Source organism: Oryzias latipes, chromosome 5, assembly GCF_002234675.1.
Source record: "Oryzias latipes chromosome 5, ASM223467v1".
NCBI classification, from domain to species: Eukaryota; Metazoa; Chordata; class Actinopteri; order Beloniformes; family Adrianichthyidae; genus Oryzias; species Oryzias latipes.
The window spans coordinates 11,831,866-11,846,731 of record NC_019863.2 but is presented as its reverse complement, the minus strand read 5'-3'; the positions used below and the strand labels follow the sequence as shown (position 1 = coordinate 11,846,731).

General features: G+C 39.2%; 1 protein-coding gene across 4 annotated transcripts in view; it reads right to left on the bottom strand.

The window, feature by feature from the left end:
- tox2 (TOX high mobility group box family member 2) overlaps nt 1-14,866 on the bottom strand; it is a 110,397-nt gene that overhangs the window by 78,608 nt on the left and 16,923 nt on the right. The window lies entirely within an intron of this gene.

Genomic DNA, 14,866 nt, shown 5'->3' with positions numbered 1-14,866 from the left:
TTCCAAAATCCAGTGCCCTAGAAATTTCCCAGAAGTCTCTGCAAAAACCAGCAATGCCCACTAGATTGTTGAATAATACATTGTACCAATTTAAATGTGGGGAAAAAAATGTTTTTTTTTTTTTTAAAATAAATTAGCCAAGTTTTCATCGTCAGAACACAATGGAATGATAAATAGTCTTAGGCAAATGGTCATATTTATTAGATTTTTATTTTGAGAAATCTATGATCTATGATGAATCCAGGGCACTAGATCATTTTTTTAGCAGTTAAGGAGATGGGAGGGTATTCAGGCATAGTAAATAAAATACATTTGAACAACTGCATGCACATTACATGCATATTTCCTTTTTTTTAAATGCATTTTTCCAAAAAACAAAAAAAACAACTTCCATTTTACAGTTCCCTCAAGATTCACCAATCCAGAGTCTCTGGCTTGAATTTCTAATACATATTTAGGGTTTTTAATTGTATGTACATTCGCTACAAATCTGAAGCCTGCTAAATCCCAGCAGGCACTGAAATATAGTTCAGGACTGCAGCATTGGCCTTTGCCTTTTTTCTTGCTGGTTTGTGAGGCCCCTGTAAATTCAGAGGCACAGCTGTATCTGCTGTAACGTTAGCTGTTAACTCTTCTATTATTTTTGCAGACCTGCCCTTAAGTGAACACATGTGCGTCTGAAATCAGCATTCTTCTTAGATTAACAGAAAGGCAGAACACATCACACCCTAGAAATAATGAGGAGAATGCTCAGGGAAACGCTGGCATGAATGTATTCAGTGCACACACAGAGTGATCAGGGCCACTATGTACATTTTGCGCATTTTCCATCTATGTTTCTTGCATTGGTCATTTGTGGGTGAGCACAGGTGTCAGTTGAGGGATTCTGCCTCTGATGCACCTATCACTAATGAATTGCGTATAAACAGACCAATAAGCACAGACTGTTCATGTTCTACATAGATTTACGTGTTCTTTGCGTGGTTTATTCGGTCTTCTGTGGTTTTAACGTCGTTCATTCGTGATACTTTCTCCTGTGTGACACGGGCATCACACATGCCCTGTTTCCACTGAGCAGCATGGTCCAATTCAGGCCAGTCCGGTATTTTGAGCGGTTCCAAATCGCTTTTTTCATTCTATTTAGTAATAGAACGGATCGGTTAGGGTGGAGCTACTTTGAAGCCTGTTGATTGGCTGAAGGTCATCACAACAAAAGAAAGCGCCAGGAAAGCGGCTGTATTCCTCTTCCTTGCCCGCAATCTTTTTGCAAACAACATCAAAGGCTTTGTACATACGAAGTACCAAAAGCTAAGTGGACAAAAATGAGCTGCTGGTTGACCTCCATTGTTGTTGTTGTTGTTGTTAGCTTCACCTTGCATACACGGTCCAACTTTGAGTGGAAATGCTCGCCTGGACCCTTCTAAACCGGACCGGATCGGACCGATCAGTGGAAACAAGGCTTTAAATGACGCACACGACACTTTCAGGATTGTACTCATCAGTGCATGGATGCTTTATCAAATATTATTGGCACAAAACATCCAAATATTTGTTTCAATAAGGTATTTCTTTTCTTTACAGAGGAAATATTGCAGAAACACAATATGAGGTCTGGTTTAACAGTCAATAACAAACTGTGAGTCACTTTTTTCAGTGGTTTATGGAAACTTTGGTGTCTGACAAACAGATGCATGCTGCAACAACAGTTTGAATAATGCACAGTGATGAATCACTTTCCTTTAGACATGTGGTGATGATTGTGATGTAATTCAACCTGACAAGTGGTAATACATGATACGCGCTCTGAATCAGTGACTTTTTAAAATCTTTTTCCATATTAAATAGCAAAAAAAATAAATCAGATTTTTAAAGGTTAGGTGCACAATAATCTGACCAACACTTACTTCTAGTAAACTTCTCACATTTACATAACCAGCTCCTCACTGCAAGGATTTGGGAGGATTAACTACAATCTTTTGATGTTAAATTATCCACAGTATCTCTGCTGCCATCTGTGAGTTCCGGTTTATGGATCTTGGAGATTTTTTTTATTTCAAATCATAGCACATGTTTTGAACTAAATCAAAACCTTTATAAATTGACAGAATTGCATAAGAAGTAAGATATTTCTGAAGAAATGAGATGAAAGAAAGCGTTTCTATTGGTGCTTAAATTGGGATCATGCCGTTCTTCGCCAAAATGGACAAAACTTGTGTTGTTTTCTAAGATATAGTTTCTGCAGAGCGGCAAGAGGTCTTTAGAAATTCACCTCTGGGTTGTGGGTGGGCCGTGTTGGTGCGGAGCAACCCCGCCCCCGTCCCCAACCCTGTTGCTTAAAACTCGGGGCAGGGAGCTTGTGGTCCGCCCAGCGTATTTTCTACGTCACAAGTAAGCAGTTTTTCAAACGACATTTTTTGCAGACACTTAAAAACCTTAAAAACAGCCTTTTCATCAAAGTGGGTCTTTAAGTAGAAGAAAGTTCAGCTGAAACCAAACATGCAGCAGGAGGCTTCCTGCCATGGCAGACACTCAAACTGCTGAGTAAAAAAGCCCAAACAACACTGAATGTTGAAATGTGGCTCCTAATGGAAAACCACAACTATTCTGTCTGTTGATATTCAGTGTAAAACTGCTAGTTTGTGTGTTTCCATATGTGCATCAGCGTACACATCAGTGCTAAATGATTGTTTATTAGGCTTAACATTTTATTTCAGCCTAGCTCAGCCATGCTCTTCCTGTCTGGTTGTGCCTGCTTGTGTTTTCTGATCCCCTGCATTGTCTCCACCCTTCCTCTTGCTGCTGCGTCTTGTGTTTACATTTCTCCAGTAGTTTCTGTTCCATTGGTCAACACAGATGGCAGTTTACACTGGGACAGAATACATACAGCAGACACGCTGGAGAAAATGTGCAATTCCCTATTTATAGCTCTATGTGTGTATTCTTCTGCTCTTCAAATAAGATTGTAAATTACCTTTTCCTATTTTCTTTCTGATTTCAAAATAGAGGAGAGGCAAAGGTAATACAATATCATACCTCATTTATGTTTGGCATAAAATAAACATTGTGTGTTAGCCTGCAGGAACTGACTCCTGCTGAAGCACTAAAAAAGTGACCCACATTACAAATCACAAGAAGGGCTAACAGCGAAGCTGAGTTTTTAATAAAACACAGTAAATATGTGTGATATATATAAACTTTCACACAGAAGCTGAAATAAGACGTCTGTTGTGTTTAATCTTTCTGTGAACTTTCCTGGCATTTGTGTTGATTTGATGCGACTACGAGAGAGGGAACACTGTTTTCAGTGGATAACAGGGCAGATTTTCAGATGTGATGGGAGAGTCAACAGCACCTAAACAGTTCAGCTTAGTGACTGTGGTGACAGCTCCACGCAACTGTTTAAGGCCATGTCACACAGCCACTATGTAAATTTTGCACATATTGCACGGATCAAAATTGGTATGGATATACCACACAAAGAATACGTAAATCTACGCTGAACATGGACCGTACGTGATTATTGCACTGTTTATATGCAATTCATTGGTGATTCACGCATCAATTACGTAATTTGAACATGATACAGTATGTAAGCCATATAAGCGATATAAAAGTTTGATATCGGATAGAAGTAATAATAATAATAATGGATTGGATTTATCTGTGCTTTTCAAGTCACTCAAAGCGCTTACATTGTGTCCATTATTCAATCACTCTTCATTCATACTTGGTGATGGTAAGCTACTGATGTAGCCACAGCTGCCCTGGGGCAGACTGACAGAGGTGTGGCTGCCAGTTCGCGCCTACGGCCCCTCTGACCATCACTGGTATCATTCATACGCATTCACACACCAGTGGAGCCACGCTGGAGGCAAGGAGGGTGAAGTGTCTTGCCCAAGGACACAAGGACAGTTGGCTGGGGGGAGTGGGGATCGAACCGCTGACCCTTCGATCATTGAGCCACTGCCGCCGTTTGTAAGTGGTTGGTCCTGTCACCCCCGTGTCAAGTAGTTTGTCCTACTCTCTTTGCTCGTTCAAGACTTAAGCCAGGTGGAACCAGGGGTTCTTAAAGTGTGGCCCGGGGGCCAATGGCGCCGGCGGGAAGATTTTTTGTGGCCCTCAATAAAAGAGAGTCAGAGCAGGTTCCTTTGAGGAAAAACGTTGTGTTGGCGAGAAGAAAAGACCCTTTCAAGCTTCAACGAGGCTATGCTGCACAGCAAATAATATTTAAGAAAATGGCTAAATCCAGTGAAGCTGTGACAGAAGCTAGCTACGTTATGGCTTTGGAAATGGCCAAGCGTAGCAAATCCTTAAGTGACGGGGAGTTTGTAAAAAGGATGTATGCTGAAAGTAGCTGACATTGTTTGTCCAGAGCAAAAGAAAAAGTTTGATGAAATAAGTCTGTCAAATACTAAACAAGTAGAAGATCTGGGCAGCAACCTCCAACAGCAACTGGGAAAACATCTGGAGGGCCTGCTTAATTGTACAAATGACACTTGATCATTAAGGTTATTAAGAACAACTTTTTCTGTTTATCCATTTTTTCCCCCACCAAAATTGGCCCCAGTCTAATGTTGAGTTCTTAATTTGAGATCCCCTGACGACCAAACGATCAAACCCCATGCCATCTCCTTCCTGAGTCCTTGTAAAGTACATGTTTTGTGTCACATGTAATGTTGTGTTTTTGAACCTCCACAATTAAACTTTGGTCGTCCATGGTGGTGTCATCTGTAGTGTTTAAGTGTGTCGCGTAAGCAAATCACTTAAATTATGAAAGCAAGTCTCATAAAGTTTTATTCTGAAAGTACAACAGAAGTTTTTTATTTTGAAACCCGGGTGTGTTACTGGTTCCCTGGCTTTTTTCGGCAAAATTGATGCATAAAGGAAATAGAAATAGAACTCCTGTGTAAATCTTGCTCGGCGGAGGGTCGGAGGTGGAACACAGACGTGACAGAAGCAATGAAAACATTCTGATCCATTAATGAAAGTACTATTATTTGTGTGTAAACACAATACAATGGAGAGGCAACGAAGACACACCGCAGATAGTAGACATCAGCCCAGTAGACATCAGCCTTCAGAGATATCTGGACATACGTGAAATGGTCGTGGACAGCCACAAATTTGCGTGTGCACCTTGCAAAAATCGTATACAAGATTTACGTAATAATTGTGTGTAAACTACGTAAGATACGCGTAAAAAAAATTGTAAGAGCTCAAAACTGAATTCACGTAAAGATACATCGGCCGAAACCCTTGATGGACATCTGCGCACATCGATGAATGACAAACGCAAGAAACTTTTATGAGTTACTTCTATCACGCCCCTACCACAAAAGAACGACAGTACATATGTTTAAAATGTGCAAAATGTACGTAGTGGTTGTGTGACATGGCCTTTACTGACTGCAGTTGCCTCATTTTTACATCCACGTTATATTAAAGAGATTATTTTCGCCCTTTAAGTAGAGGGCATCTTGAAAAAAAGGTTGATAAAATCAGATGAATCAGCCTTAAACCATCGCTTTGAAGATAAACATCATGACTGTAATAATTATTGAGAGTGAAAAATTATTCCTGTAGTTGTTTGCTTTATTCCATCACCTTCTCCCACACGTTTTCCATTTGCATTTTGTCAAACAAGAAAGATGGAGAGCATTAATTAGGAGTGCTCTTTCATTGCTTTTGTTCTTATTTAAAAAAACACTGATCTTTATAGAGGCAATTGAAGAACAAAAGAGTAACATTGCATCATTTTACCACCGACAGCAGAAGCAGCTAAGCTCTGGACACAGGCAAAGAAAGCAGATGGCTGGGAAAAGCTTTAGCTAATACAAAAAAACAGGGGATTTTCTCTTTTTATTCATGAGCCGTACACGCAAGAGCAAAGATTACTTTAATATAGACAGAAGCTGGACAGAATGGTGCCTTAACAAATTGCTGAGGAGAGAAGAAAGTAACAAACTAAACGTGTGACGTCTCCAGATTTCCTTCACAGGACTGTGCTGGAGGGATTTTTGTAGATCTACACATGCAACACCTCAGGAACACTGACTGAAACATTCCTAGGATGAGAGCTTTTTAAAGCCTTAAGATGGTGGAAGACACACTGAAAGTCATGTCAACCTCAGATTATTGTAGGATATAGATTTGATCGAATTACTTATAGATTTGATAGAATTACTACTGTTACACTAAACCAAACATTTTCTTTTGTAATATTTGTACTAAATTTTGCATTACTGTTTGCATTAAATACCACTGTCAACAGCAACATCCAGCGCCTGTTCTGAACCAAGATGGAGCCTGTGCAACACAGCTTTAGGAAATTGTCCCAAAATGCATTTTTACTCACTTTGAAAAAAAAAAACTCGTTTTAAACTAGCTTCACTTAAGAAAGACAAGAGTTGCTGATGTTATGACAAATATCACGACGAATTAAATATATATATATATATATATATATATATATATATATATATATATATATACATATATATATAGATCCCAGAAGTCTCTGTGCATCAATTCTCACGACGCAAATACAAATATAGACCACGATGCATTGCGTTACAATGATAATTTCTGTTTTTGTAAACCAACAAAGTCCAACGTGTTTTGCTTTCTTGGTAGGATTTTCTTTTTTAAACAGAAAATAAGACAATTTTTTTCCAAAACAAAGATCTTTATACTTTCTTAAGCATCTGTCTTTTGCAGTGTACACATTCAAATGCAATATTAACGTGAGTATTTGCCATTTTAATCCTGAGTGGCACAGGTCTTAGTGTCAGCTGAGCTGGTCTGAGTGTTTCAGAAACCGCTGATCTGCTGGGATTATGACATGCAAAAATGTACATGGACATGTAAAAAGCAGTCATCTGGCTAGGAATTGTCGATGGAAAACTAAAATCAACAGGCAAAGAAACCTACAATGCATTCATTTGTGGAGGGAATCACACATTTAATGACCTTGAGCCCTTTTGGCTTCTTTCTTGTCGGTCAGGTACAAGACTCCAAACTTGGTCAAAGAGGAGAATCAGAATTTGACAGCAATCTCAAATGAGGACATTTGATACTTGACTTCCACACCCAGATTTTCAGTTTGATGCAGCACTCAGACGTGAAAGCTCACAGAAAAATACTGCTACAAAGGATCAGCAGAAAAATGCATCTAAAAGAGATGGGAAAGAGAGATAAAGCAAAGGAGTTAGTTGAGAGGTGATATGCTGACTACAGACAGTTGATTTGGTTTCAGAGTGCATTGTTACGGTGCTTTGAATTAATGCCTCCCAAAGAGTCCAATTGTGATTCTTAGGTTGTGCTGACAGAATATTTGACAGCCAAGGGTGAGCTGCTGATCTCAGCTGAATCCTCTGTTCTGAGTGTGCACATTTGCACGCACATGCATGTGTCTGGGTGAGCGCGCTTCATCCCTAACACATTCAGGCCCCTACATGTGTGCAAATACTGGTGCAAAACACAAAAATGAACAGCCACACAAATCAATTCCTCAATAGTTTGCACGTGCACAAACCAGAAACCTTTGCATCCTGCTGGATTTAGCACATTTTTTTCATCAAGACGGAAAAGTTTGACTAACTGCCTTTTTCTCTCCTCTTTTTTTTTCTCCGCAGGAAACACGCCGTCCCTCTGGGATGCTGAACAAACAAAACCACAGACAAACCCATGCTTTAGTGCAACCATGGGATAGAAAAAACCCCAGAAGATACTCCATCAAAATAAAGAGAGAACACAGCGTTGGTCCACTCTGACAGGCCAACAACTTAAGAAAAATCTCTTACAAATTTTAATATACAAACTTGCAGAAACCGCACTTTCATTTGTCTAATTACGTTAAGTCCAACCACAAACCTGAGCTCTTTTAACTACTGTTTTTCTCTCAAATGTAATGCAAGGAATCTGTGGTGCAAGCAATAAACATGCCGCAGTGATAATGCATTGGCCTGAACGCACAACTGCTGTTCTCACACTTCTTGTAAAAGGTGGGATACTTTTAATAGGTGCTGTGGACCTCCGTACAATCCAACAATTTGCAAATGTACTCCAGTGCCAAAGCTCTAATGAATTTAAATTATATATATATATATATATATACATCTTTACTTAAAAAAAAAAGAAGAGGATCGTATAGAAAGCAATTTTAATCAATGTTTTATTCACTCTAAGTCTTTTGGTGCTTTGGCTGTTTATACTTTTCCTAAAGTGCACATTGTTATTTTTTTACCTCTTTTGATTTTTCATGTATTTCTCAAATGCTTGCATAAATACCAATGAATACATTTAATATTTTGCGTTAAACAATGATTTTGGCCAGGGATTCGACAACACGTTTGAGCAGAATACTACAATATTTATCCTTGTGGGATCCCGTAGCTCATAATATGTAAGCATGCTTTGCAACAATTACTCAACGTGATTGCATATAACTTCTTAACGCAAGGCTTTTAAGTAAATCTATAGAATTTCTTTTGAGTGAAAGTTAAGTTAAAGAAAAGATTTTTACTGATTCATTTAAATAAATCCAAGATTTTACTCCAATAATTCATGTTTTGTTAACAAAAGTGCCATTTTTGTTTAGTTAATCAATAGATATGGAAATAGGCTTCTTGGGGTTAAATTGTTATGACTGAATGTTTGAATCCTCATTTATCAATGATACCGACTCTTTGCAAACGGATGTTTCTATTACATGCAGAGCTGTGAAAAAAAGACTCAGAATTCAATTTTACATATGATGCATGTGTGACTGTCTGCAGGTTATGAGATAACTGATGTTGTGAGTGGCTGATAATTCATATTTAGAATGTACAGTTATCAGTATTTTTTCATCACTTAATGATAAAAGTGTCATTTTTATTCATTCATCTTCTAAACCGTTTTTCCCTTTCAGGGTCAAGGGGCTGACGGAGCCTATCCCAACCTCTTGAAAATAAAATAATGTTTTGAGCTTAATGTTAAAGACCCACTCCAATTGTGTTTTGGTTGTTTTTAACATGTACTTGTGGCATCTTCCGATTAAAGTTGGAGATATATGAAGAAAATTAAGCTTAAAATTGCAATTCTGAGTATTTCTTGACTCAAATTGTTATGAATCAGGAGCAGATGAAAAAATTCTGTTGGTGAAAAAGCTTGTAGCTGTGACATACGAGCTACATTTGGTAGGCCACAAGTTCCTTGCTCTGCTCCATTTTAGTGCATCCACTTGCAGTAAAAAACATCCATTTATGTCTTTGTTTTCCTCACCTGAGCTGGCATCTGGATCAAAACTGTACGGCTAAATAACTCTGATGTTGCACACCGTTTTTATTTTGCACCGGTAACGTTATATTGGGGCTGTCAGGGGCTGAAAGCTGGTGGGACACAGCATGAACAGATGATGGGAAATTAGGGAGGGCTTACTCCATCTCAACAGTCCCGCCCACAACTCAGAGGTGAATTTGTAATGAACTTCTGTCGCTCTGCAGGAACTATGTCGACACAAGTTTTTTATTTATTTAAACGGCATCATAATTAAAAGACTACTGGGAGCGCTTATAAAATAAATCAAAAGATGATCAAAGCAGGACTTGAAAATGTTTTGTTTTTTTCTTTGCTAAATTCCAGTTTCAATATAATTTCAGGATCTATTAAAATACAACAGCACATTTAATGAAAATATCCTGGCTAAGAGGAGAAAAAGAGGAAGGAGACTCATTGTCAGCTGAAGAGTGCAACTGTTAACATTGAGGATGGATATATCTCGCCTTGGAGCCATGTCTCTCCAGGCCTCCTCTTCTTCGTCCTCGGCTATCGGTTTACAGCGCGGCTGTCTCTATTCTGCCTTTAGATCTTTCTCTCCATCTTGAGTGCTTTGCCTCACCCTAATTAGAAATTCCCCTCCGACCAACTGAAATTGAATTGCCCATCATTTGCATAATGATAGCTCACCGGGCTGACAGTCGATTTAGCATGAGATGAAATGTAGCAATCACTTAAGAGAGTGACCATGAGGGAGTGTAGGTGGGGGGTGGGGGGTAATAAGTAGCAAAAGAGAACAGTGCAAATGTGAGGAAGAGAAAGATCGCAAAAATGGAGTCCCAAAAAGACGCCTGGAGAGGAGGAAACGGTAAAGACTGACAGGTATTTAGGTTATTGTCTCACATAGCAAGTATGGCTGGAGGGAAGGATGTGTCCTCATTATGACTGTAACTGGACACAACAAGGACACTTATAGGGACACTTACATAAGCCAGTCGTTTTCTACGCAAACCCTCTTTGAACTCATTCTCTGTCCTCTATTCTCATCTACTTCGCCTCCCCTCCTCTCCTTTAGTCTTGATCATTATTTATCATTTCGTTCTCCATGCCTCTGTTTGCTGCAGTGCGATTTATGTATTGTCCCTCTTTCCCACCTCCTAACCCCAAAGGAGAGCGGGGGTGGTTCCAGATTCCAGTTGGCTCGTCCATGCTCCCGTACCTGACCATGGACCTCGCCTCTGGCTCGTCTCGCGCCCCCAGCCGTCCCAAAACTCTATCTGGATGAAGCCGATCTGTTGGACTATTTAAGCATGTAGTTGTAGAGTTAGATAAGCTAATCCTTCTCTAAGGGTTCTGGTACAACGCATGTCCGTCCTGGGAGAGGATCCCTCCTTCATGTGGACACCCCTGAGGTGTCTTCTTTTTTCCTGGAATCCGTTCTTTTTAAGAGTTTTTGCTTACTGAAAAGGAGGGTCTGTTTAGTTTAGTCTGTTTAGTTTAGTTTAGCCATCAACTATTGAATTGTATGACTTTATGTTGTTTATGATGTCGTGTTTATCATACAATCACCAGTATGAAGCCCATTGACACGACTGTTGTTCTGATTAATCTGAATTGTCTGCAATTTGAACAGAACACATGTTTCATTGTCTTTGTTAAAATATTTTAATGCTAAATTTGACATTGTATTTTTGGAAAAAAGTGACATTTTCCATTTGAAATTCTGACTTATACAGTTTACGAAACTGTTCTATTTCTTTAAGAATTGTACAACTTATTTTTCATTATTTTATGATTTTATTGTAGTAACATTTGCCTTTTTCTCATATTTTTTTTTAACTTTAGTTTCATAAAATTTTGACCTTTATGTCATATTTTCTTTTTTTTTATGGTTGCCTTAATCTCCCAGATGAGCTTTTCAAAATAAGTTTCATTTCTTTTCCATATAGAGGTATTAAACCTTTATAATGGAGATAATTCTTTCCAATTTTCCCCCATTTTTAATAAACCAGAAAAAAAGATTATTTTTTCCACTGTTAGAAATGAAAACCATATAACAAAAACAGTAAGAAAACCCCTAATTACTGTTCTCAGCAATAAATACCAAAAGCTACATTGTAAAAATCAGTCACGTCAGTGTTGAGCTGTTGAGTTTTTGGTTTCCTGAGCTGCTGCTTGGCACACTCTAGCTTTCTTCTTGTACATCAAGAACTCCAGTGCCGCCCACAGTTTATAAGAAGTGGCCACATTGTCATCTGTGTAGCTGTCAGTGAACGCCCCACCAGTTAAACAACTGTCTCAGCATGTACAAATTACTGTAATCAATGATATGATAATCACCATGTTGCCTCCCCTCCTCCGGGCCATCAATCTCCCCCTCCACCATGGACTGAATGTGATTAGCCCAAAAAATCCTGATAAATGTCGCGTCAGAGATGTCACGTAACTGAGGGCAAATCAAATAAAGCTGTGTGATCAGTGCAACAAAGTGACAGTGAAGGAGCATGGGGGCTGTGGCTAATGCACACATCAGGCTAATGCGTCAACGCTGTGAGAAAGTTGCCAGCTTTCTATATAAAAACTTGCTTATTCATAGTATCAAACAGCTGAGATGAGTCATGTGGAGGTCATATTTGTTTTCTAATAGTTCCAGCAGTCAGATTGGAAGCTCTGCCGTCAGCCTGATAAGGCCGCTGCTCATTGTTTAACTTCCAGTCTCTAACTTGAAGAACCTCCTACTAAACATATGCTGCCCTCCACTTCTTAGTGTTATGCTGAAATGTGTATTTTTGTGACAGAGTACTTTTGCGACTTAAAATGTCACTTTTTTAAAAATAAATTGGCTCATGTGTTTGATATTTTGGTATTAACAACCACTAGAGGGCACTGTAGGTGTGCGTGTTAGCATTTGCTACTGACAGCAGTGTAGAAGAAGAAGCTTTGTTCACTCCACCCTCGGCAACGCGCATTCAAGCGACGACTTTTAATGAAGAGTCGACAGAAACGCACATAAATGCGCTTTCTGGACTTCCGTGCTAAAAGCTCTTGCTTTCACATTTAGCTATGCACATTTTCCTTTTCTGGCTCGAGGGGAAATTTTAACCAATCAGGGATTCGGATTTAGTAGTGATGTGTGGATGGCGTCTCTTTTAATTCACGGGAGTGCATAACGTTTAAAAATTGATCATTACTAATTGCTTTTTGTGCCTGGACGGAATTCGATGACACCACGTCTTTCATCTTTCAGAATAGAGCAAGCCCCTCCCTGCTCGTCCAGTATGAACACGGTGGGCTGAATGCACGTTGAAGAGCGCCCGTCACATGCCCGGTGTGTCCATAGCTTCACACCTGCCTACACAGAAATGTTTCAAAGCATCATAGAGCATGAAGAATTCAATGGATTTAGTGATTTAAAGCGAAATAAAGACTTAAGCTGACTTGTTAGCATGTTTTCATGATATTATCTTAATAAATGTTCATATGTTGCACTAATATAGAAGATTCCTCGAACGTTTCATGAAGCTAAATAAGCATCAGTGTGTTACGGTAGTGAAGTGCAGATATCCAGTCTATTGTGTTTTCTATTTTGTTATTATGTTTTGCCTTTCAAGAGGAAATGTCCATTCTTGTTCCTGTTTTTCGTTCAATTTCTCCCAAAAATGTGACTTATATAAATGTTTTTTCTTCATTAAGCAGTTTTTGGCTGCTGCAACCTAAACTCTGGAGCGACTTTTTGAGCAGAAAATGAGGTAATTATGCTATCTTTAGTTATAAAATGCAGGTTCTTGCCTAAATAAAGTGTACGCCCAAATGTTAACTGTCTAACACCAGCGCAAAAGTGTACATGGTGAGAAGTACAAACATCACTCAGCTTTGAAATCTTTCATTTGATTCCTCAATCTCTTCATCCTCTGTCCATCTCTGCATAAGCGATTGGCGATCGCATGTTGAAGTTGGTCGGCCCAGACAGGAGGGAGTTAAATCCCTTATCTCTGCTCCGCAGAAGAAATTCCTACTAGAGGCCTTGCTCTGCTGGTTTCCTGCCTTCTTGCCCAATGCCCTATTTTTACTCATCTGGGCTCTAGAAAACTAGGGGCAGCTTTTTCCTTGTCACTAACATATTTCCTGCCATTCTCACTCTGACATTTCTCCCCTCGGCACGCTTCGCTCAAATCGTTCCCAATCTTTATGGGTCATAACCTTTCAGCCAGGGCTGTTGATATTCAAATGTACCTGCCGACACCAGAGAGGTGCTGCAAACTCAGACATCACTCTGGTTGGTTTAATCTTTTTTCTTCTTCTTCTTTTTTTCTGAAAAAGTTCATTTGAGACTTTTCAGCGAGCTGCTTGATCCAAATGATACTTCATGCATTTCTGAAATCTTTATAAGATGAAATTATCGACTTTCTCTGTAAAAAAAAATAAAGGGTTGCCCCCCCCCCCGGCGAATATTTGATGTGACTCAAATGCTTTCTTAACAACCTGAGTGACCAGGTGAACTCATGCGATCGACTTCAGTCTCTGCAAGGGGCCAAGAGACAACAATAAATGTCAGCTTAAAGCACCCTGGGGGAGGCGTGATATCGGTGACTGACTTTTTCAACGGATTTCATCCTGTTCAGACACCAGCGTGGTCTGAAGGCAGGTGGGTCGATTCTGGTTAAAACCACTAAAAGAAAAACAAAGTACCCTCAGCTATTCGGTTCTTTTGTCACTGTGGTGTGGTCCTAAAAATATTTTTCATCTATCTACAAAATAAAGCAAATAAAAGCTGCTTTTAAGGTCCTCTTCCCATGAAACATTGGTGCTGCAGAGATTCTAGTTCAGGGCAGTTTGGTTTCTTGCTGCTGTAAATGCACTAATTTATATTCCGTTTTGTGAAATATGAACACCAGACCACAAACACCTGCGCTCACACCCCAGTCATGGATATCATTATTTCTTTCCAGGAGGGGCCAATTTTATTCAAACTGCTTACAGCATGCTGGGGGAAAGGGGAGGGTTATTGCTCAACTTTTACCAATTTATCCCTCAATTTGTGCATTTGTGTTTGTGCAAATGATCGTGCACGATGAGCTGTGGGAGAAGAAGAAAAAAGTTCACGTGACGGATAAAAATATAGTCAGACTTCAACAGGATGGAGATACTGTAATCAAACAATAAATCAGAAATAACATGGCTGACATCCACCCAGCTCTCCCTTTTCTTATAAGCGCAGCAGCTCCGTGACAACAGAACAGCTGATAACTGCAATTTTGATAAGTGTCCTTTACTTTATGCATTGCAAAATAGCCCTAATAGAAATGAGACAAAGATGAATAAACTTTTTAAAAAAAATCTTTACATAGGCAAAAAATCTGCCAATAGGGAACGAAAAATGGTTTTACCAATTCTTATCTTGAGGAAAAAAAATTCAAATCACCAAGAATAAAATTAGTCAAACTAAGATCATCTTGATAATGAGAGAACCTATAAAAGTCCCATTTAATCATCTCTTGATCCATTTTAAAAATGTTCCCAGTGGTCTTTTAATTATGATTACGTCGTCTTTAGCCAGAAAACAAACCCAAAACCCAGCAGAGTGGCAGGAGTTCTTTAAAAATCCACC